The 26,713-nt window shown below is 31.2% G+C and overlaps 1 protein-coding gene across 3 annotated transcripts in view; it reads left to right on the top strand.

The window, feature by feature from the left end:
- The window catches only part of LOC113392927 (homeotic protein antennapedia-like), a 164,688-nt gene that overhangs the window by 72,507 nt on the left and 65,468 nt on the right, over nucleotides 1–26,713 (top strand). The window contains exon 1 of one of the 3 annotated variants that reach the window (XM_026629555.2): nucleotides 24,562–24,993. The exons of the other annotated variants lie outside the window; for them this stretch is intronic. The gene's annotated coding sequence lies outside the window, so the exon portion shown is untranslated. Of the gene's footprint in view, nucleotides 1–24,561; nucleotides 24,994–26,713 lie in introns of those variants that run through there. 3 annotated transcript variants of the gene reach the window in all.

Below are 26,713 nucleotides of genomic sequence, written 5' to 3'. Positions count from 1 at the left end.
AGAGATGGCGTTAGAATAGCGTAAAGCTCGTTGAGGTACGCTAAGGGTGGCGCGAGGGTGCAAATGGTTCGTGTTAAAGTTATAGGGGTGACTCGCAAAAATATTCAACTCTTTTGTACGATTTTGTAGAGATGGCGCGACTGTACGTGTGCGACAAGAGGCTGCTAGTTAAGTTACTATTAGGTACGTTTGCAACTTCAAATCCGAAAGTGTTACCTTCCTAAATGTACCGGTTAATGAGGTTTAACTTTTTTGATATGACACGTGAAAGGATGTTGTTTAAGATTTTATTACGATCCTACCTATAAGCGTTACAAAAAAAAATCGTAGCAGATACGAAATATTAATTATTTGATTCGGCGTGCGGTTTTACAGACGTTTTCAATTGGAATTACTTTCTAAAATCTATACTAACACAAGTGCTCAAAATTAATCTATTAGCAAAACATTTTCCAAAAGTAATTCTTACGTTTCTATGATTAGAATTTCGTCTTATACTATCGTCGTAATAAAAAACTCGTCCTAATTTTTATAATGATTGGATTGAAACGACGAAAGAAGAGTTCTACCCGAGTTACATTATAAGTACTCGAAACATCATAAACTATGCGTCGGTTCAAGACTGTTTATAAACGGTCCTATTATTCTAATTCTGACAATAAAAGTGAAAGCTTCAAACTTCATGCAAATTCCGATTGATGTAAACATACCTGACTTCCTTAGTTTTTACTGTTGCATAATCGTTGACAAAGAGAGTCGTAAATTTCATCTCCTACGGGAGCCAAGTCGTTTCTTTGCCGGATGTTTTTGATTATTGTTCACCTTTTTTTTTTCAATTACCTGTGGATATTAATGAATAGGATTTGAAATAGTAGTAAATTTAGTATTGTGTTCGATTTTCGAATGTAAACTTTTTTTTTTTTAAATAGCGTAGACCTCTGTCAGTATGTAGTTTTAGTGAAATATTTAAAGATTTCCATGAATAAATAAGTTCCTTTAATAAATATGAAATAGTCTACAGGTCGAAATTAATTGCACTGTAAAATTATTTTGTCTTACACAGAAATACAAAAACCTCTATTAATTAACGCCTTTTTCTCAAGTATCATGTGGGTATGCGGATAATTACACGCGCATAAAACAGGCCAACTAATATTTTTATAGAAGTCATTTCAACTTAGTACTGTAGGTGTTTTCTTAAGTATTCCAGTATTGAAATAGTTACATGTAAACTACTTTTTATAACTTCATATAAACGTTTAACATAAGACCTAACAATGTTGTAGCATAAATTTGTATCGTACTTTTTTACATCAATAACAGCCGCTATGACTTAGTTGAAAGTAAACGTGAGCTGTAATGGAAATTCACGAGTTCTAGCCCGAGCAATTATGTTTTCTATGTGCTAAATGTGTAGCAGTTCATCTTGTTATCGTTTATAAATTAGAAATGTGCGTTTAGTTTGTTGCGCTTGTATGTTTTCATTTTAAAGGTTGGTTACAATTTTAATAACTTTCTGATGTTAGTATTGCATTTTATTGATAAGTCTTTAATAGTACAAGGATTGTGTGTCTCAGTGTAAGAAGAAAATTTGATGTCTGTTATACTACGGGAAAACAATAATAAACTTAAAGGTGTAAATAATTTTATTTACACAGTGTTGACGTTGACTGTTCTCATGTTGCTGTTAGTACCTAAACAATAAAATGATTAACAAACATAAAAGATTTCATATCGCATTCAAAACAACGTCGAGCGAACAATCGCACTCCTCAAACAATTACACCCCTGCCCATAAATACAAAGACAATCCAAGCATACATCCGAGAAATTTAGTCGTCTACGCTAAGCAAACATATGATTTATAGATAAACACGGGACCGATGACGTTTCCACACCATAAATCGCGCCCTCAAGGCGGACATTGGGCGTATATGAAGAGGATTCTACTATGAATACGTGTATTTGTACACTAAGCTGCATGAAGACTTCTCAGCGATGGTATACCGTTCACACTGGGTATGGACTTGTGTGGAAGTATAAATCTGGTGCATCCGGATACCAACCATGCCGGTAGTGAAGACGATTATTCACTGAACATCGAGTTCAGTTGCACTTGCAAGTTTAGTAGGTATTATCAATAGTATATCTATATTGATTAAATATTGAATACTTAAACTTATTTGCCCACGCCGGTATCTGACATGTAAGAATTAATTTAGGTGTAAAATTTATTTAGAAATTTCGACAATATTAATTCTACTTTCAGCGAACCGTGAATTGCTGAATGATATTTTAAACAGATAATATGGCTAAAAAAATACATAGCTAGAGAAAATATAAAGCTTAATAAACTAGGGAATCTAGAATGTTGCTTATCACAGTCGTTGTTAGCTTCACTTGCTTACAAAAATCTGAAAATATACGAATAATAAATATAGTTGATCTAAAACAATTTATAAAATAATGATGTGAATTTTTTGTTAAGAATTTAACTTACGTATAATATAGACTACAAACACAATAGTCTTTTGTGTTTTTTTTTATTCATAAGACATTAACAAATTAACACAACACCGTGATCTTAAGTCCCTATTTGTTTATGAAGGTGACCTATTTCACCTCTAGCAAAATACTAATTGAATTTACAAGATAACATCGTGATTCGGATATAATTCAAGTAAAATACCTACGAAAACTACCAACAAAGATAAATGGTTTAATAAACCTGTGAAACAAATCGGCTTTAGAATTATCTAAGCTTTACAATAAACGCTAAGGTTTTTTTTATTCGTTATAATTAACAAGAAATTTCTCAGAAATTGCAATAAAATCCTACTTACCATATTTTTATAATAACAATTTTGGAGATTTAGAATAATTGTACCGTTATGAAAAGGTTAATGCACTTTACAATTTCGAAATAAATCTTATATTTAAAGTGCATAAATTTAGTATCAAAGAGATTTTAATTTGCGGTAAATATGGCTTCAGTGATCTAAATTTAAATAATTTATGCAAAATTTATAATCTTTTCGTTATTTGTAATATTTGAGCTTGAGACTTGCCTCGATTTGTTTTTAATGAACTAGGAATAAATAGTTTAATTTAATAGACTACGCTTTATAAAATATTATATGAATTATAAAAAAGCTATTTGTTTATTTCCATATGAGTGTAATTGTATACAGTTGTTAGGTATATACATATATATATATAGTTACATATAACTTGATTAGTGCAAAAAGTGACCTTCACCTAATCACCTGGCTTGTAAGAAGTCATTCAAATAACTTATATTTAATTTTTTTAAATATCAATTCGTCTCTTAAAATAAGCATTTTCACACATCAATAATTTTTCTAATCCCAGAATCACATAGCTAATACGCGTGCCTCGTAAATCAGCTTGCCATTTTTGTTTTCAACGCACCGATAACTCTTTTGTCATAGGGCGATGTAGGCGCAGGGCAATGGAGTTATTTATATCGTATTTTCTTTGTAGAAGAAAATTTTCCTTTCTGTTCGGTTCACGGGTCAGTGATCAGATTCCTGACTGCCTTAGGTTGCGTAACGTTACAAATCCAGAAGGATGCTAATGAAATTAGTTCATCGTATCAAAAAACTAAATTACTTATTTATTATTAAACTTTTATTTCATTTAACATTCCATAATTTTAAATTTCGAATTTTTAACTTAATTTTTTTTTTAAAAGATACGTTTGTCCATGCCTAGAAATAATTTCTATCGTATAAAATTGAACACACTTGTTCACCTTTTTCATATTGTTAAACTCTATATTAATATCGATGGACTGCGAAATGATTAATGATATAAATTCTAAATTTATTCTTTACAAAAATATTTACAATCGCGCAGAAACCCAAGCTGTTTTCAGATACCTCCCTATACCCCATACATCTAGGCACCCTACGGTTACTTCACCACTGTGTCCATTGAACGCCCCAAGGAAATAATTGTTTATTTTCAACAGCTAAGAACCCGGTCCACTGCGAACGATATCATTATTTTAATGTAGGTATATATTAATCCAACCGATAAGTGAGTTTCAGTGACGAATATTTAACACGTTGAAATATTTCGATTGATAAAAAAGTAGAGAAAAACTGTACATCGTTAATAATATAATAAATAAAGTTCATGATTATTTTATATTATATAAAAAGTAATTATATTATACATATAAAAAGTACCATCAACAAAATAAAACACAGCGAGAAAACGTTTCCGATCCCATCGAAGAACTAATACGTATGCAAAACATTTTCAGTAGTGTTTTCGTGTTAACACAATATTCGTAATAATCATTACATTGCATGACTAACAGTTTCCTTAGGTATTTTGTTTGGCAATTTAGGTTCCACAATGATGTAAACATACCAGACCACGCCATATAAAGCCGGCCACACAGGCAGCAACAGCGATAAGCTTTGAGATTAAATTCTTACATCGTAAGCTCAGAAACGACTAATTTAGAAATGCCATATACGGAAAAATAAATTTGCCACGTTATAAATGTTTACATAGCTTAATTTGATCACTTTATTCTATATTTTAATAAAATATAAAAAAAGTATTCGAATGTTATAATGATAAAAAATTTAAATTATATTAATTGCAAATTTATTCAAAGTTGGCGATAAGATTTTGTCTAAAAAGTTACGACATTTAATGTAGTTTTTTTTTTTAATTTCAAAATTTTATAAATTATTTTGATATTAACTAAATATTTAAATAAGAACATACCATTAAAACAATTCTCTTTGGTATATCATAATCGTAATAAATGGTTCACCATTTTTCTTTAAATTATGAGTCATGTTAAACCTTCTATACTTACATTTATTGATTTTTATTATAGTTATACATTAAATATTTATTAGTTTATTTTATTTTTACACTGCTACTATATTTATGTTATGTTATTGTAAATATAAATAAACCAATTATTTTATTAAAAAAAAATATTGGAAATTTATTGAAAAGTTTTCATTGGTTGAAATTCTATAATCAATTTGCGCAAAACGTTATACATATAGAGGGTGATAAATAAAGGTACATAGAGTAAAGCGGGGCATAGACAACAATAGCAAATGTCGGGGCTCACTCGCGAGCATTGTAGCGTGGCGCGGGAGGCGTTACGAATCAATGGAGGGAATTATCGGCACTGCTGCTCTGTTGAGCCTCCGTTTCCTTGAAAAAACTTTGAAACATCAATATTTATAAAAATAATAAATAATTAATTTTTAAAACCTCTACAATAGAATAAGTTTTTATTAAAATTTATAATTCGATAAATTAGTATTTTTTTCATATTGTCATCGCTATTGATGTTTACATTACTTTCATATTTAATGTCCCGTTTACTTTACTGTGAGTTCGTATATGATTAAAATAATATATTGATGAGATTTTAAATTATAAAAATTGTTACAAAATACATAACATAAGTTTCATTCGCGACGTATGAATAAGTTTGTAATATCAAAGCATTAGAAATCTAATTTTCTTGATTTGTGATTCAACATTTTATAAAATTTTATAAATATGTGTGTTGTATGTTTCAAATACTCATGATAATGTTTATTCTAAACAATTTGGATTCGATTAATAATGTCATAATGACCAATTAAAAAAAAATATTTTTTCCTGTTTATACAAATATGTTATATTATTTGCATCTCTATGGTTTCCTCTGCGCCAGATTAGTCCGTCCCACGCAGCGTATCGGTTGAAGAGGTAAATGAAATGCTATCCGGAGGGGAAAACTTAAATTACTGAATTTGAGGGTCAAAGAAATAAGTCTTTCGAAGACACAAACGACACGCCGCATTGAATCGATTGATTTAAACTTTTCTTGTAATTCTCGCTTCAGGCGTTTGTTGTGGACGATAAATATAAGCACTTACTTAATGTAAGTACCATTCTAGTCGAGTACCTAATAAATAATTGCTTTATAAACGATCATTATAAATTGTAATTTGGTATATTATTATTTATTTCAAAATATAGTGATTTATAAGGATGTCAATTTGAATGTCTCGTGGCCATTTGAAAATTACCTAAAAACGCTTTATTATATTACAATTTATTATCGCACGTACTACAAATTTACATACTTTTATAAATACACTTTTAAAAGCTCAGCGAGACAGATGACCGAATTTACAAATAAAGTTATTAAGATATAGGAAGTAATAAAATACGCGTAAAAACTTTTAAAACCCTACGATATAAAGCGTTTGATAAATGCATCGCATCACTTTGATACCGTTTGAAATTAGGGAAGGGTCGTAATGACCCGTTTACTGTTATCTTTAAACATCGCTACCACAAACCAGCTCTATCTAGTTTGGCAATTTTAAATTTTACGTCATAATCCTATACGTGCCGTAAAAAAAGGTATCGGGAACAATTTAGAATAAAAAAATTACCATTCGAAATTTATCATTCAATTTTATACTTTAAGTTTTTTTATTAAAGTTTGAGTTAATGTAAACACATAATATAGCATATATAGCAATGAAACATCTGCCGTTATGACTTGGAACCGACTCACGCGCATTCGAAATTTTTGAAAAAAGAACCGACGGCAACAGATGCGACATGTCGGATTCCTACAAGCAGATGTTTATAAATTCCCTCATCATAGATTAAGCTCTTGGATTCCTTTTGTTTTTGCTCGTTTATTGAACAATATAGCGCCTTTAAATGGTGGTGCTTTGTATAGTGATATGCGGGCAAGATAATGCTGATAATTAGTCTGTCTTGTTCCATTATACGTTAAACTACATTTTGCACGGAAGAGTTATACGGTTCGCTATCCGCGTATATTATTGTAATTGTTGACATGATAGTTTTATGCCTTCGCCGAAAAAATGTGTAATAACTTAACTTTCACGTTTTAATAATATGTCTTAGAAACTTGCGGTGAAATAAGTAAAAGTATAGCGGTTTTATATCTAATTTCATTCCATTGATAACAATGATATAAAGCGATCAGAGTGTTAATGGAATGATTAGTCACGCCGTGGGACGATGATTAACTCCAGGTTGCAGGATGAGATTGGTTGTGCGTGGGGAAAGAGGCAATATTGAAGTAAGGAGGCCTTCCGAAGCAGATCTTTGTTGAACATCATAAAAAAGTAAAAGCAAACAAGAGCCTATTTATTGAATTTAATATGATATGCACTTAAAAAAATAATTGCGGTTGAATTTTATTATTGATCTTGCCACCCCTTCAGACGGATACAATAAGGTTCTATTTACAACTTTTAGATTAAAGAAGTAATATGAAAAGAAAATTTTATGCTTTTTCCCGCTAGTGAAGTTGAAACCATCGGATTTTCTATAATATGCGTATGATTTATATAAACATTTCTCTTTAATCATTCTTCTCATTTATGAATTCTGAATTAAAATCCGTTGCAGATACAGAAGGCAGGAAGCAACTTTATTTTATACTAAGTAGATACTTATTTATCTATTTATAGTGTAAATCTTGAGTCATTTTTAATTGATATTTAACGTAATAACTAAACTTAAATTATACTGTACTTCATTTAACCCTACTCTACTTTCGCTACATATATTAATTCGTTACAATTAAATGTATCAACAAATATAAATAAATTCAACAAATACGAATCCTACGTTATTTTATATTCTGTATAATCTCGTAAAGCATATACGCGTTGTCGCTGTCCATCATTTATTTCGATATATTAATTCAAGAATTGCCGGGTGACATTTACTTATAAAAAAAAAAACATCCGGATGGTGTTTTTAAGTGAGTCAGTGAGTGTTTACAATACATCTCTTGCGCAGGGTCTAAGAAACAAATTGTGAAGGAATATTCATGTTCTGTTATATGTAGACACACTACACAGTACAGTAAAATAAACTTCAAACAATTTCCTTTAACGAAGAGGAGGCGTTGGATCAGTAGTGGGTTCATAACTGTCTATATGATTTTATTATAAAATCAAACATCTCATGCAGTGTTTTCTTTTATGAAATAAGTATGCAGCCGGATTCCATTGATGCTAAATAGTCATGAGCAAACACATTGACGCTGTTAGAAATATTCACCTTCCCGCGTATCACCTTTATATCCCTTAACAATACGAAGAATTGCTGTTTGGTGGTAGAATATCAGATGAGTGAGATACCGAGACCAAGAGTATTTGCGAAGTCGAAAACTTTAAAACCTTTCTACAAAAAAGATACCAAGTTTATCTACTCTTATTATTATAACACTGAAGCGAGTTTAATGTAATTTAAAATGCTCTCAAAAGTGACTAACTTATTAATTTTTACAGTCTCATGAACTTTAAAAAAAAAAAGATAAAATATTTATTTAATTTGATACTTCATGTTTATTTACTTCCAAAATATCTGTACCTCATCACATCATGACTATTTCTCTATCATTTATTTCGATACATAAATATTTAAAAGAAAATAAGGTGGGTGGACCATGGAAGGCCACGATCCTTTGAAGGCCAAACTATTGAAAATTCGTAGTTATTGACATGTAAAGACATATTCCTTCGCTATACACTAAGATGCGTCAAAATCAAGGCCACCGATGCAGCGGCAAGGCGCATGCACTGCTATTGTGGCTGTGCGACCTCATGCTTGGTAGACTTTGTCGTCGACGTTACACTTGTTAACCGCGCGTACAGAAAAGCAAAGGTTTTTAGTTTAATAACGTATTATTATCTCATATTTGTTAAGTAAATTATCGTATAAGGATATGTTTATGGTATTTCAGAAAAATAAAATAGTTTTGCCTCGATATAAGTTAAAATATTGGTAGTATTCTTAGGAAAGTCGTTGGTTCCTCATAAGGCCAATCAAAAATTTGACGGTTGGCCTTTCTAGGGTACATTACAAGGAACTTCTACAAACCATATAACGTATGAACAGTTACTTTTTAGTTATAAATACGTACCGTTACAGTTAAAACAATGTTTTATATTTATAATATTTTTATTTATAAGGCTTATTAAAATTTTTAAGTCATATTATCACAGCGAATCAAACGTTTTGCAAAACTGGGTGTACCGCTTACGCCTAAATTTATCAGGAAACAAGCCTTTTTATTTTGAAAGAGGTTTAAAATTAAAAACACTTTCAATATGTATGCTCAAGAATGGCCGGATACAAATGGTTCAATATGTTTTTGGCTCGAAACCCATCTATTTCAAAAAGAAAACTCCAGCTTATGAATCCAGCTAGAGCTCAAAAAATAAATAAGCCCATTGTAAAACACCAATTTGAAGAATTTCACTTCTTAAAAAAGTAATTGATAATAACTGTTAATTTGGCCTTCTTAGGAACATTTTGGCCTTACAAAGAACGGACCCATAAGAAGGCCATTTTAGGTAAATAAAAAAAGTTTTAAATTTTATTAAAAAACGCGTTAGCAAGTTATTTGATGTCAATATAATACTCATTACTACTATTTTTAAATTCCCATTAATATATTCTTAGTTATAGGATGGTGTTCAAGTAATGTTCGTTGCGTTCTTTATAGATGATAAAAACATATTGAGCGTTTAATATTTCGCTTAGATGAAAGAGCTTATTATGTAATTTTAGTAAAAGCAGATATATCAATTGTTACAGTTCTATTTGTAAGTTTAACGACTGATGTCTAATATTGGCCTTGTTTGGAGCCGTGTTCCTTGCAAGGCCATTTGGAAGAGCTTAATAAAACTAGATTTAAATAAAAAGTGATTAAAGCTAGCTTAAAAAAAGTGATTTATATGGTACACAATAAAACAAAGTATTACTTAAAAATTTTATTCCTTCATTTATCCAGTTAATTAACGAATAAAAAGTGTTTACTCGTTAAGGTGGCCTTCCATGGTCCACCCACCTTATATCAAATGAAGCCAAACTGTAATAGAGTTTTTCAGATATTTGGAAATAGAAGTAGATATTACAGATAACCAAAACGAATTATAAATTCGTTATGTCGATAAAAACTTTAACGAACTTTTGTAATTGTAGAACGTTGTGCCAACGTTGAGTTGAAATTTCATGGTCAATTTTTATACAGCGTGGAGGTTGGAGTTGCCTTAATCTGAATTACTTTTAACTGTCGTTCGACATGCAACCTTTGCGTGGTCTAAAATTAGACGAAAGAGGGAAATGCTCTAAGATCCTTGAATTAAATATACCCAATCAAATGGAAAGCTAATATATATATATAAAGTAATACATACAGGCTTTTAAAATTAATACTAACATATAAAAAATAAAAAAAAACCAACACCTTGCTGTAATAAAGAAGATTTTTATTTAAAATCATTCAGCGATTTCGGCGTATTTTACAATTTTTTTTTAACTTGATTGTCGGTTGTTTTGACAAACCCATAACTATCGAAATACGGCTGTTTATACAATATATTATGAATAACTCTGCGTAGATATACATATATGTTGGTTCTCTCTGTAGTCCACATGTGATGTAGCTAACGTTTCCTGCATTCTTTTATTCGCGTGACGTCACCGATTGCTATGGTGAGTAGCTCCGTACAATAGCCACGGGCGAATCCGGCCGCGCCCTATAGCTATAGGAATATAATATTTATGAGGGGTACGGAACTCTATAATTACATTGATTCGGGAATTGGATTCGACGCCCAAATATTATTCAACTTTTTTTAAACATGCACCTAAAACTTTAAATTTAAAAAAAAATACAAATTTTATATTTCACTTTTTGTATAAAGTACAACAGAGTTCGCGAAGATAATGAACCGAAAGGGAAAGTGGATATGCCACGTGATTGTGGAGTCCCGTTGGCACCGTACCTGTTGCAGTCTTATTTACGACCCAAAACAATCGCTTTATCTCGCCCCGTCCATATAATGCGGCCGTAAAACCCGATTCTTTACACGATTCAACATTTATAGCCTCTTGCATAACAACTTTTGTTTATAAACAATAGTTTTCAAGGACTCCGGGCTACCTTACGAATAACCGGTGGATTTTGTTTAGTTGCAAATTTACGCGCGCAGGGTAGAGGTCCGAGAAACGGCACCGCGAATTATCAGTTGTAATTGCCTTATTAAAATTCAAATGCCGTCCCTGTCATTACAAACTATAAGTGCTATTTATTACTTTATTATAGTAACGTTTACGTAATAATAATGAGGTGTTGATAAACAAAACGATTCTCATTTGCAATACGTAACAAAGAGCGATAACCTGAGAGTAAATTAATAGCCATACCACGAGACGAAATATATTAAGGCCGCTGAGTGATATTTGTATTGTTTGACATTTATCGTACCGAGAAACACAAATAAGTGATGTGCATCCTAATTTATCTGTTCGCTAATTTTATGTGAGGGCAGAGACAAATATAAGTGATTTGATCAAAAAAGTTATGACTCGTATTAATAAACATAAAATATTGTAACGAAAGTGTATCAAAATTGCACTGTCGATCGTGTAGCAAAAACAAAAGTCTCATCGCTACAAAAAATGGACAAAAACTGTTCTTGACGCGGGTAATGGCGGCCGAAGCGCTAGGAGGGGAGAGTGGGGGACAAAAAACTAATAATAACAGTGTGTGTCACCCCATCACCGCCGTGTCCCATTTCGCCGCACCTACCCGCCCGTCACTCGTGTGAACTTTGTAAGCCATGTTTGATCTAAAGATTTCTTACGTATTTAAAATTAAATATTCCGCCTCATTCAAATAGGCGCTATTTAAATAGTGCCGATCGTGATAAGATAAAGTTAATTAATTGCGTTTCTTCAAGTAATTTTTTCAACTTTTTTTGGTATTAAATCACTGTAATAGGAGGAAAAGAATAGATTATAATTTGTGTAGAGATATTTGATTTACGCCTCGCATTTAGCGGCTATTATCGAGGTAGCTCAAGTAGGTAATCGTTCGGTGTAATCTAACGTAATTATAACATACCTCAGCTAGTGTAAGTCACGATTTGAACTATCTGGCGTGGCGAGAGTTTTAAAAGTAAAGTCCTTGTTAAGCTGTATACATAGCAAAAGTTAGTGAGATAGGTTTCGATAGCGTGGCCCGAATCTGATTATAATCGCGGCCAACTCTTTAAGTTGAGGCTACACTCGATTGTTTTTTTCTAATGATTATTTTATTATTTGGATTTTTTCTTTAGTGGCATTAACTTTATTGAAATTAGAAACATTATGAACTTGTTTATTTATTGTCAAATATTTACCACTGCTTCGGAAAGTAAAAATGAATCTCAGTTCTAAAAAGAAGTTTTGAACAAAATTCAGCGAGAGGGGACAGGGACTTTATCAAACAATTTTATTAACGATTAATATTACCGTATTGCCATAAATATGCCTCGAAGAAATCACTAAATTTCCTAATGTATGATATATAAAAAAATCATTAGTTTTAGAATAACTTTACACACACAAACTTTTTTTTATGTTATTGTAAACATATTAATATCCTATTACATAATCTTATGTTAAGCAATAAAATAAATAAAGCAAATTAGTCAGTACAGTAAAACGTATATAATATACTTATATACGTAATATAAATACGTAATAATCATTAGTTAAATATTATTTTAAGCAATAATGTCTTTCTTTATTTCCTTGAAATGAATATTTTTACAAAATTATTAATTAAACAGCATGCGGCCAGTCAGTGATTTTTTTTTTATAATTATCATCTAATCAGTAAGGTTAGCATGTTATAAAATATAAATAGAAATAAATATTTACATAATCTCCATGATTTAATAAATTGTCAATTGGATATATAAAGTTAAAAAAATTGTAGATGAAAATTTAATCATAACATGCTTTTCAATTCATTTATTCAACATGATCAATTTAAAATAGTATTTATATATTTATAATTAAAAAATACACATCAAAACGTAAATTACGGAGTCAAGTGTGCAGCCAACCTTAAATTGAGACCGTGAGTTAAAGCGGCCGATAATCCTGGATGTAAACACGCGAAACACGATCACCTCCCAGAGACCGCCTTCCATCGTTCTTGGTAGAATGTATATAATTCCCCAGAAAATGCTGAACGATTTTAAGCAAGCGTTTACTGTAAGAAGTCAGTGGTAATAAGTATGAAGTGTTTGATAGAAGTAAGTTCTTTATAACAAATTTTATTCTAAATCTAAAAAAAACATTAAAATTGACAAAGGGACAACGAGAACGCTAAATTAAATTCAAATATCGAATGAGGAAGTTGCCACCGCCCCCTCGCGTCTCCGCGAGATTTATTATATTTGTCCTACGCTTATTTCATTACCGCCTGTCCCGTGGATCCAAAAGAGACCGTTACATTTTTAAATATCGATTCGGTATCGATTTTGAATGGGTATTATATTAGATGTGTATAAACTAGATTTTAATTTTTACTTAAAACCTCTTTACTTAAAATATCTTTTTATTTCAGGTACGGTAGCTGAATGGTGACTAAATTTTAAAGTTACGATTTTAGACTAATTTCCTAATTTTAAAGTGCATAAGACAAGACGGACAATATAAGGTAATTTATGAATTTTATAGGAAGTTGAGTTTAAGGGCTGCAGCTTTATTTACAATAAGGAATGAATATGCTTTTCAATTTAATAGTATTTTAAAGTTTTTAACTATGCATACTACGTAAGGAAAATTCATGACAACATAAATAATTAAATTTTGAAGGAATTTGTTTGTGCAATTTAATCTGTCGTTTTCACGCATAAAATTACTTATGAATAGAAAGCAATGAATGATTACCTATCTCGTTCTCACTTCAGTACAACATTATCAATCTAACGCGAATCGAACAATAGCTCGCATGTTTGATTTATACAGTCGTTCAGTAGAAACATTACGTGTAATTATAGTTTGACTGCTTAACCTTAATGCTTTTTATTAAATTTTAATTAATCATTTTTCATTCAATAAATCTCCTTCGATATAATAATTAATTTTATAATTTGCATAAACTTTATAATCACCTTGACATTAAAATTATTTACAATGGAAAAATTAACATCAATTTAAGAACTATTCGGGTTTGTTTGTGTTTTAAGCTAGTATTTAAATTAATCAGAAAGTTAATATAAACACTGATCGAATATTATTCATATTTAGGAAGTTTTTTTCATCAAAGAATTATTACTGTATTTATGTATTATATGCCAATAAGTTTAATGACCATAGAAATATACTTATTTTACATTAAATAACGAAAAACAAAAGATGTGGATAAAAAATTTAATTATTGCTACATCGACGTATCTACGGCAGCATCTGTAACGCAACCGAACTGTCAATTGTCAACAAATCCCAAGACGTTTCGCTCGCGCTACACCTCCACAAAAGCCGAACAGAAGTAGGAGCTCAGCTCACGAGGTTTTCAAGGGTGGTGGCTTTCGGCGGGAAAGCGGCTCGAAGGGTGGGGGAGGGGGCGTGATGGCTCGTATTGATTTAGTGCCGTCGTCGACGGAGCTATGTAGGTGGGAAAGTATCGCTTTGTCGCTTGATGCGCTTTCTTAAACGGTAGGTGTTAGTATGAAGAATATAGTTGTTAGAAGTTAGTTCCTTTGTTAACTTGGCGTTTAATTGTTAGAACTATGGGGTAAACAATTAGTACTATGACATACTATTTCTTAAAAATATGTTAAACTTCAAAAGGATTACTTAATGATTAGACTGATCATAAATAAGTAACGTGAAACATGTAATAAAGAAAATCATACTATTTTATGCTCTTATGCTCGAGCAAAGGTTTTAATATTAATAATAATATTGTATTAATAATATTATATAATAATTGATAAATAATTATTTCAAAAATAGCCTTAAATGACAACACATTAATTGAAAGTGGTTTACAAGAAAAATGATATTCCTCTAAATTCATCAATTAAACTAAAAATTTGATTTGACATTGCTTGCAAAATGAGACTGGTTTTCTTTCCTAATAAGAAAATAATTTTGCTGCAAAGCGCTTTCCTGAGCTGCAGCGCTGAATTCCCCTGAGGCGCTCCGGCGTCGAAGATTTAAATGGATATTTAACTTTAGTCTCAAGGAACCCAAAGTCTATTGCTTTTAACGTCCTCGGACAGATAGGTTTTTTCTTTATAAACTGGCGAAGCTTTTAGCAAATGTTTTTAAAATGACTGGAATTAAAAAAAATACTCCGAACTGTTTGTTTTTAATCCTTGGCATACTCTATCAAGGACGTTCTGAAGATGAAAATAAGTAGTTAATAAAAGATTGGTCAATTTGAGTATCTCTTCGAGTAATTTTTTATACGAATTGCTATTTAGTTCAGCTAAGGATAAATTGCTAACAATTTGTTTTAGTGTTCCTCATGCTGGCATAAATATTTAATAACCAATAACTGCCCATAAAAGATATAAAACACGACATCAATTTCAACCTTTCAAATTTCAACTTAAGGCTTTTCAACCTTACAACATTGTCATTTTCATCAAAGTATTTTGTATCCCATCACGATCCCAGTTAGTACGAACGGCATTCAAGAATAAGGTACATGAAGATGTTTGGCTTCCACTGTTTTATTATGTTTGGGAATAACTAAGCAGGTCACATCACAGATATTTTATTGACATTCATTTCTCACGATTCAGGTTTGATGAACGATTTACTACTTTCTATTAGCGTGCATTTGGGAAAATAAATTAGAATCAATTTATCGAAATGAGTTGAAAATTAAAAAGTAAAAAATTGATATAATTTGATCGACATAATTTAAAACGATTTGTTAATTATATTTAAAACGAATTACATAATTCTTATAGTGAAAGTGAATAAGTTCATTCATTGCCCTAACATCATCATATTTTAAAATTTTACATACAATAGGCTGCTATGTCCCTGGTGTCTGGTATCATTATGAAGAAAAATATATATGTAATTATGTCCTCCTTGGCATGCCCGGCGAGTCTTGTGTTGGAACTAACTTGCTTCCTAAAATTGGCTGTTGAAACCAGATTTAGTTTTAAAAATCTAGTTGTAGGGCGCAGGTGATTGGCAATTGGCGTTAGAATAGCTGATGGGAGAGTAATACTTTTCCAGGAGGAACACAAAGCCCTACAATAAAAAAAAATGTTAACCGCTATGCCCATTATAGAATCAAGACTCTTTCGTGCAATATACAACTTGAAAGTTTTTGCAATAAGATCGATTTGGGAAAGTTTAAATATAAACAATCTTACGTGTGTTGAGGAATATATAATTCTATTACTTGTTTTGTAAATATGAATGTTAATGAACGAGTGTTTGTTTGGGTATAAATTCTTAAATAAATATTTCGTCGTCCATGTATTTTTTATCGATTTATCTATTAGGAAGGCAACGGTACATAATAAACAAAACTATTATTAAATTTAAATTAAAGAAAGATATGATTAATATATAGTACACATTAAGGCTAAATAAAGATGCAGTTTATAAAATTGACAATGACGATATCGGCTTCACACCAGACAAAAAAACCCAAACATTAAAAACAAAATTAAATATGTTAACAAATAAATAAAAATAAGCTATAAAGACAATGTTGAGTATTGCTTCCAATTTCCCATTAAATGGGGCTCGTCCATTTTTCGTAGGACTTTCGATTTTGATAACATTTATGTATAATACCTCTCCCAGTATTTTCCTGTCACTAAGACCTGTTTATCGTTGAAGCAGGTTTGTTTACAATGATTACATCTGACCTTTGTAACTTGTCTAGATTAATTAGTGGCCAGAGTTTATGATCACCGATGCTTCATGAAGTAACTGTATTGTCCGATGTCTTATGCGAGATAAAAATCTAACTATTTACGCATTGCAATTAGTCATTTTAATTGCTAATGCACACTAGTAAGTATAAGACGTGGTTACAGGCTGTTATAACATTTTACTTAATCATTTCCTCACTCAAACACAAATTGTCATTTTTTTTTATTTCATCACAAGCATGATGTCAAATTCTTACAGTCTAAATAAATTATCAAATAGTATGAACATAAATAATATTATATATATTTTAATAGAAAGCGCACTATTATTAAACTTATACTTGGTCAATGAACTGTTAAAAATGTTCTAAAAAATACCCGGTTTCGTAAACCTGTGCGGGCGTAAAAATTTATGACCGCTGAGTTTGCGCCTACGTAGCCGGTCTTGGGTTCGCTTCCTACTCAAGATAATTATCATTTTAATTAGCTATCGTAAAATTCTACCAAAACTATTGTTTTAACTCGCTCGTGAGGTAAGACCTTGTAATTATATTATATCATAATTTAGTTTTTTTATTAATGAAAAACAACAGTTTCCATGATAATAAAACTTTATCAACACATCTTTAGATTACAATAATAAAATACTTTCAACGAATAGGTTTCTAAATTTAAAAAGTAAAGTGAGTTTCAATTCATTGATAAATTATTTTTAAAATCGACTCACTAAGCGCGCACGTCACATTCAAAATTTAAAAGGTGAAGGCCTCCTATTTTATTAAGAAGAAGTTCTTGGAGCTTGATCCGTCACGCTATTTTACTGCGACGTCGTGCATAACGTTAAATATAACATAGCCATGTTAGCACAAATGTTTGGAATATGGTAATCAATACACATTAATTGAAAGAAAGCAGCTATTTATTATATAAATATTTCTTTCTTATAGAACACGCTGTAGGTACATTATTTATCCAATTAAATTTATATGCCACAGAGTATCAAGGAGAAAGAATTAATCGTCACAATTGTCACAGATTATCGCGAAATTATTATTAATGTCAAAGAATAAGAATATATTTACATACACATTATTCGATAGCGCAGTAAACTTATAAGGTTGTGTTCGCTATATATTGATAAATTCATAAAACTTTTTATACTAAATTCATCTCTTTATCATAGGCGCTACTACTTGATATTTGCGATTCAAAAAGTCACCCGCCAGGTAGGACTTTCGAGTGATCTTTTATTTATAACTACGTAAGAATTTTTTTAGCCCCTACTATTGTTCTTTTGAATAAAATTGATAATCCAACAAAAATACATACATATTATAAATGAAAGAGTTTGTTAATAGGTTAATATATATTTGACTATACAAAGGTATAGATATTATTATTTTTTAATTCTGATCTTTCCACCGAATAACAATACTGTTAGTGGGCCAGCGTAACAGCCTCAAGGAAATAACATTTTAGATCACTTAAATGACGGCGCATTGATGTTGGAAGATTGAAGGAGTGGTTTATAATTCTGATAGATTAATTATTATGAATTAATTTTCTTAAACATTTAAAATCAATCGTTATAATTATGCTAAACTAACATTTTGTTAAACAACAACGCGTAACTTAGGCCGTTTTTCCATTCTAATCAGATTTACGTCGACAGAATACATTAATACTAATATCTACAAGCGTTTTTGTCGATAATTCGATTGCAAATAATTATCGAGTTCGAATTGGATACGTACAATAGTAGTGAACCTATAAGGCCGGAAACCAGCGGGTGTCCTCTCCCGTAATTATATTCACGGCTGATATTTTTGAACTTTCACGTGAGTTCTTATTTTTTCGGAATATCTTTTTTTTCTAAACTTTTTGATTTACGCTGTGAGTTGGATTCGGTGAATGTCGGGTAGTGTCGAAAGCTTTATACGACTTCCAAATTTATTTTGTCTTAAGCGATCTTTTGACATTGTCGTATACACATTTAGATATAACATCCGATACATGACATATATTAACGTACATACTAACTTAATGTAACGTGTCAAATGAAACGGATCGGCGTAATGTTTGACTACTATTATTCGTGGTATTTTTAAATAAGGAAAATTTGTAAATAAATGTAGGTATATTTCTATAAGGGTTTTCATAGAAATTTACCGACAAGGTCCAGACGCGTCCGACGTAAATCTTTTTTCCTTTCGGGCCGGAAGAAGTGCAAGGGAGCGAAAACTAACAGAAAAGAAATGGGCTCGCTTCTCTAGCACTTGACTGAACTAATTGTTTTAGTTGGAAAACAAATGTTGATACAAAGTATATTGTAACTAATGTAAGAAAACTCCTTTCTATAGTTTAAATTACTTTAATTATTTATTAATAAGTCAGACTGAATCGTTATTTCATTATTTATGTTTATCTTTGTGATCAAATAGAAAAACCGCCATTTTATTTTTCTCAATAACATTTTTTTTTAAATCGTGCCATATCTGCCATTTTTATTCCCACAGATAATAAAATCTTAAGTTGTATCATAAGTTCATTAACAAAAACGTCCGATTTCAGTAGACATAAATAATTATTGATTCGAAATATAAAGTAATTAATAAAATTAATATTCCAAATTATAACACTACGATTCTCATTCGCATATACTGAGTAGGAATAAGATCGTTATTACCTAATTGGAACCAAATTAAATAAACTTTCTAAATTTGTTATTGAAAGACAACATAAACTAAGATTTTTAGATTATATTTTTCTTACATATTAAATTATAAGGCGCTCTTTTTGTTTACGTTAGAGAATATAATGACAATCATAAAATATTTGAACAGATGCCAAATGTTACTAATAAAAATAAATATATAGCTGATTATAAAATAAATAAATAGTAAAATATGACATAATTAATTAAATATGTAGAAATGAAATAGACGTGTTAATCAGAGTCGACAATGGCCTAGAATAAGTTAATAATCCAATTAAAATTTCCTTCGACTTCTGTCCTGGGTCGTGTTACAAATTCGTATAAATCTCTTCGAACTCGTCCGACGGAAATAGCACTTCGTCCGTTAATAAATCACAGTCTATTTAAGCAATCCCAAACGAAAAATCAAAAATAAGCTGAATACATGTCGCCTAATACATAAGTCTGTCACGTGAAATAAGATTAAATCTTTTTGGTAATGTTTTAATTTTTTTTTTTTTTAATAAAACAAATTGAAATACTTGAATGTACGTTTTTTGTGTCGACAATTTTTTTATTGAAATAAATAAGGTATTAATCGGCGCCATAAGCAGTTAAAATCGCGTCCAGCTCTATTGAACTGAATAAAATTATTTCTTATGAAATGATCGGCATTCGAAATGAGCTTCGACTTGTTGCTTTGTTCTAGATATTTCACATTATAAGTCTAAAATCTTCCTTAGCATTCAAAGGTCTACTTGAATCTAAAACTTTTGATAGTAGCATACCGTGGGAATGATATCAAATTGAATGCCAAAGGAAATACAAATCAGTTAAACCAGTTTAAATGGTGAAATCAACGCTACGAAATTAATTTGAGAGAAAAATTTACTGATCTCTCAAATTTATCTGGGATTTTGCGCATTTTATCGCTCCAATAAATGTCAGCCACCGATCTTTTTGACGTAATTATCGTGAGTGCTAAATTCCGGACAATTTGATTCGTTTTACGTTTTTACTTATTTCATTATCATATTAAATACGTAAATATGAAAAATTAAATAAAATTAATTCATCATAACATTTCTATTTTAATTTCATTGAATTTCATTACAAAATCTTGCTATTATTTTTAGTGAAACATTTTACATTTATTATAAAATCCTATGTATATGCAAACAGAGTTTTTTTATTTACAGTTCAAACATTTCGAAAACTCTGACTAATTAATATTATGGCGCCTTAAAATGACAAATAAAAGAGCAGTTAAAATTTAGATAACTTAAAGTTTCGTAAACCAGTTATATTCAGTTACACTTATCTCGTTGTTAAATATTGTTGACGGCGTACAAAACTGACCGATGTAATTACCGACATTTACAACCTCCGATAACGTTTAATTAATAATTTCTTTGCAACTCTTTGTATAAATCGTAATTTAAAAAAAAAAGCAAATGCGTTATAATTTATTCCAATGACGTTTCAACGGATCGCAATCGTATTTTTGGTTTTTTTTTTTTTTCATATACATAATACGATTATGTGAGTTTCGTGAATGGGGGCTTTTGTGCATGATTAATATTTTTATTGACTATGTTGAATTTATTTTATCTGTGGCTTACGCCTGACGTCACTGGATGAAAAGGAATTCCGGAGTGTAAAATATAGCCGATCGCCACCGCGTGGTACAGATACAATGTCCGTTACATACCAACAGTAGCTTACTAAAAATATGATTTTATTATTATCATAAAAATGTCAACACGAAAGAGGTTATATATATATTTACGAAATATTTTTTAAATTACGAATAAATTAATTGTTTAATGCCGATTATAGAAATAAAAAAATATATGATATATGCAATGCAAAGTTTTCATATAAATGGTTATTTTACTGTTACGTAGGTACCGTTTCGTCTGTGAAGCGTTAGACAAGTTCTGTAATTAATTGTAAGAGCCGATTGTACCGACGACAGGGGAATGATCCATTAGATTTATTGGCTCTTATGCTCTGATTCAAGATCGGAGCTATTTGCAAGTTGGTTCAATCGTCAACTATGCGGTGAAAACAAAAAGAAATATGTGAATGAAACATTATCGTCAATATTACATTGACAGAAAATGATAAAAGGAATTTTATGAGTTTCCCAATGTTTATTAATGCACGTGTTCTTAGAAACGCCTCTCACTTACATAGAGAATATGCAGTGATTCACACTAATCATTTATTAAGTAAATACATTTGAACGATATTACGTTCGACAGTGCATAGCTTCAAGTTCGATTTGAAAATAAATAACGTTTGAAAAGGAAAGGAAATTCGATCAAGAGATGCTGATCTTCTTATACGTAATTTTAAAATTTGAGATTTTTTTGTTACGATATACTAAAGTGAGCGTTATCAATAAACAAATCGACACGTACATTGATGAGCTATATCAATGTTCGCAACGAAAATCGTTGGTGGCACACACTTAATCATGTATGTGCACCTGCCGGCATACATATTCATTAGCGCGGTATCGCCCCAGTCAATATCAATGACTGTTTTCGCGACATCGCAATGGATACGCAGATAAAATGAATATATTTGAATTAAATGCTAAGTAATAATAAATACCACTTATATTAATCAAATGTAAGTTATAGAAAATATTATACGCAATTGAATAACTTAGAAGACTATAAGTTAGTGTTGATAGAATTGTCATTTAGTTTTGTAAAATGTAAATTTTAAGCGGGTTGTGTACAATTAAAAAATAATTTTGATTTTCTTTTGAATTAATGCTAAATTAAAATATAAGATTAGAATATATATTTATTTACTTTTTCAATTGTTTTTTTTTTTATTTAGAATCTAGATTCAAGCAATTAAGCACTAGGTATAATAAAATTAAACTAAAAAAAAACTGGATAATTACACTTACTTCGAACAAACATTGCACTTTCGAATAAGTAAAAACTATTTAAATAAGAGAAATCGGGTCTTAAAATATAATACATTAATTAATAATTTCAAAAACTACCGCTATATAAGAGATTTAATAAAGAACAATAGCGATATGCAAATATCACCAATTAGAATTGTTACATAGGAACAATAAAGAAAAATTCAACCCAACTGATTCAATTTAAAATGAGACTCGTCTCGGTTCCGCTTGGGCCGCGTCGATCGGGACGAAATTGAAATGAGAAAAAAAATTGCAGGGAATAAATAAAAATAGAGATCCCGCTACAGAGCAAGTCGCCGTTGAAATGAAAATAAAACAGCAGAACGCTTTTTGTGGACGAAATAAATTAAAAAGTGTGTCGCGATTTTGAGCGTAACAACAAGCGAGTTTTTCGTCCCGAACTCTATGCCAATGGTATTCCGTTAATGGTATTTAGATAGCTCCAGTTTGGATGCCTGTTTGATTTACTTACAATCTTTATACGTTTGATACAATTGAGCCATTTCATTTATTATGGTGAGATTTAATCAAGATTATGATAATTGAATCAACATTGATTAACATGTCAATTGTTTTAATTCGATAGTTATTAATTTAAAAAAAACATATACAGATTCAAAACACTATCCACAAAAAGTAACTTGATCTTACCTTTTGATCAAAATGCGGCTGTATTTATTGTAACAAGAACATTGTTTATTTACTTGTGGAAGTTAAAAAAACATCATGTTTCCGATCCGGTATTCCTTTTAACGCGATAGGTGTTTAGCCACTAAAATATTCTTTAATTTGCGACTCTAAAAATAAATAAATTCCACCTACAAATTTATCATTCAAGTTTTTAGTATAATCATGAAATTTGATGTTCGATATTCAATATCACAAGCCCCATTTTTAAACGAGAAGGTATATAATATATTTTTTTCTTTTCACTAATTGACATATTGCGTGTTCAAAATATGTTTACAAAACGTAATCATATTCAATGCAGTGAAAAACAGTAGACATATATAAAGGGAGAAAGTTTTACCTAAATTATATTTGTGGGCCGTCACGCTTTCCCGTGGAGGGGGCGATTAGAGGGGTCCTTTGAGCCCGCTGGGGCGGTATCTATAGGTATTGAATGCTGATTGACATTTTTTTCTGCTCTTAGTTTTTTAATTTGCTTTAATTTTATCTGTAAGATAAAGTAAATAAACATTTATTAGATTTGTTTACAAATAAGTTGTTGACTTAATATTTTAAAAAGTAAAAAAAAATACCTATGCTGGTCTAATGTACACCAGCTCTGGAAATAAATCTATTTCCGATTATTTATTAATCACAAATATATAATTTGTTATATATATATTTACTATTTTAAATAATCATTATTTCACATTACTAATTTCTTACATCTATTTTGTATATTTAGACAAACAAAACAATTGAACATGAAAAATATGTTACGCATTGTCCTCCCTATACATAGGAGTCGCTTGTAATCCGACCGCCACTTAGGTCGTGGGGGCAATCCGCTATATACGCATCTAACACTTACGTAGTTTTCTCTAGGAGCAAAATTACACTTAGCTACTAGTGTAACTCATTTATTGTTAAATCGTAATGTATTGTTTAGATTCTAATTCAATGATAAACGTTTGTTCATTTTCTAATTAAGCTACTAGTACATATTGTCAAATATTATAAGCTGATACATCAGCCAATTTCACACCAAACCCACCGCTCTAGATTTCGAGTTCCACTTGGTGTACGATATTTTAATAACCATTGAGAAAATTAATTCATATCGCAAATAGAAAACCAAAAGTTTGCACAGGAAAAGTTTATCAAGTTTGCTTTTATTCAGGAATAATCTACATTTCACATTTATACGAAAAGCGTAAAAAAGCCAAGTAGTCCAAACTCAAACTAGCTCAAAACAATAGGTATGGAGAAAGTTTCGCCCAACAGAGAGGCCGTCCTCAAAGAGAGCGTTTAGAGGCGTGAGAAGATGCTATCCCGGCAAGAAAGTTTAGTAAGAATTTTTAATCAGGCGTCGTTAGGGTGTACTGTAGTAGAGAGTGCGGGGGTGGCGGGGCGGCGTCGCGGCGGCGGCCGGCAGTGCGCCGCGCGCGGCCGACGCGCCGCCCGCCCAGCAGTCGCCCGCGCTCGCCGCCGCTCGCGAACACGCCGCAGTCGCGCGCCACCGCCGCCGCCGTCGCGATGCCGTCACGCGCTCGAACCGCCGCGAGACACGCCACGCTCGCGCTCTGAGCTCGCGCGCGACACCGCACGAAACTGAATAAGTTCGACAAATCCTCCTCCTACCTGGACCACTATATAGACGGACGAGTGAATCTCGCCACCGGTGATAGTTCTACACAAGTTTTTCATTTTCTAGTACAAAATTGTATAATATCCTCGGTAGAGAGATGAGATTAGTATTTTTTAAAGTACAAAATATTGTAATATAGCAGCGCTGTAGCGTCTATAGATTACCTTTTAATAAATACAGGGTCAGTTTTGTATGAATTCATTGTGATTGTAGTTTAAGTCGCCGAAACAATATAGCCACTCTTCATACCGTTTAGAGATTACTGGAATCATTTTAGGTAAGTTCCTGATAAGAGACATGTGAGAATATACAATTGAACAACACTTATAATCGACTTACCTTCTTACACACAAATTCACATTTAGCTTTATCTTTAATATGAAAAAGTAAATAAATGCACCACGACCGGTTACAATATTAAAAAGATAAACAAGCGAGATATATATTTTTCCGTCTAGACTGTCGAGTGATGATTGCTGTCGAGAGTCGACAATGAGCTCATCATTTCGGTGTTATAGTAGTCTCCTAAATCACTATTTGAGTGCCGGGCGACAAGACTTCGCTGCTTGCAATCCACAAATTGTTTGTCCCGCCCCTAACAATGTAAATTTAGAACGAACGAATGCCGATCGTAAATCGAACGCTTCGCGATTGTTTTGAATATAGCAATGAAATGTTGCAGCGCCTAAGAACCGATGAATGCAGTGCTATGTTCGCGCCGAAATCAAGATAAATCTTTTGTTTTCATTTGAGCTGGCAAATGCGTTCTATCGATGCTTTCAACAGAATACACCTGATAATCAAATCAATGCCTTATTAACATAAAGCGCATATAAACATAATTATATACAGATAAACGGAAGCAAATTTCCTTTTTTTGTGGCAATAAATAACGCATCTTAGTCTGTGAACATCAAATTAGGAACGATGTTCGACCTTTTGCTTTCGATGTGTGAACATTTTCCCACATACACATTACCTAATTTGCAGCTTAATGTTACATTAGAGATGGTCTTAAGCCCATGGGAATGTTCGATACGAGTGAAAAAAAGTGCACTTCGTTTTATCTTTTGTCAAGATTAACAAGAATAGAAAAGATTTAATGTCTTGGAATCATTTTAATTCATCTTTCTCTTTCTTTATATCGCGTTGTTTATTTTTTGTCTCAACTTTCATTATGCTGCAGGTTGATTATCAACGTAATATATGTAATAACTAGGCAACAGTCAAAAATATTATGATAGTTAAGTTCCAGTAATATTATGTTTTTAATGAGGTATATGTACCATTTAACCATAGAACACTATTATCAGAGTGATATTCAAATATATCATGCCACAATTATTTTAAGGTTAAATCACTTTATTCCATGTAAAACATTACATAAAAAAAACTTTTTTACGAAACAGTTTCAATTTAAAAAAAAAAAACAGTTATTTTGTGTTAAAACAAAAATGAGTACTTACCGAAATTTATTATATCTTTTTGAACTAAAACATCAATAAATGGAACGTGCATTTTACGTAAAGAACAATAAGCCACTAAATCATAATTCGTTCTTTGTTAAGAAAAATACAAAGGAAATGAAACTAGCCTAGTTTTTAAGTAAAAGACGCTTGGGGCTAACGGTGTAAGACATCGCGAAAGGTCCCTTAAAGGTAACAATGACGAACCATGACTTGAATGAGCTTGCGCAAGTTTTTGTCGGATATAATCTGAACGCGCTGAAGATACTGTTGTTGTGTTTGACGTTATTGTCGCCAGGGTGGCAAGTGAAAGCGAGTCTTATTGTGATTTTAACAAGCAGAACCAACCGCCTGTATTCATTGAAAAGCTATTGAAAATTGCATTGCAAAATCATAGCAAATTTATTTATTTATAAATAAAGTATGTAAGTACTAATTAGTAATTTGTATAAATTTTAAATGGCAAAAGGGTTTCGATATTTAATAATGATATCAATAAATGATAGACATCTAAATTATTGCTAATATATT

This window comes from Vanessa tameamea, chromosome 12 (assembly GCF_037043105.1).
Source record: "Vanessa tameamea isolate UH-Manoa-2023 chromosome 12, ilVanTame1 primary haplotype, whole genome shotgun sequence".
NCBI lineage: Eukaryota > Metazoa > Arthropoda > Insecta > Lepidoptera > Nymphalidae > Vanessa > Vanessa tameamea.
Note: the sequence above shows the minus strand (reverse complement) of the source record. Positions and strands in the feature narration are given on the sequence as shown.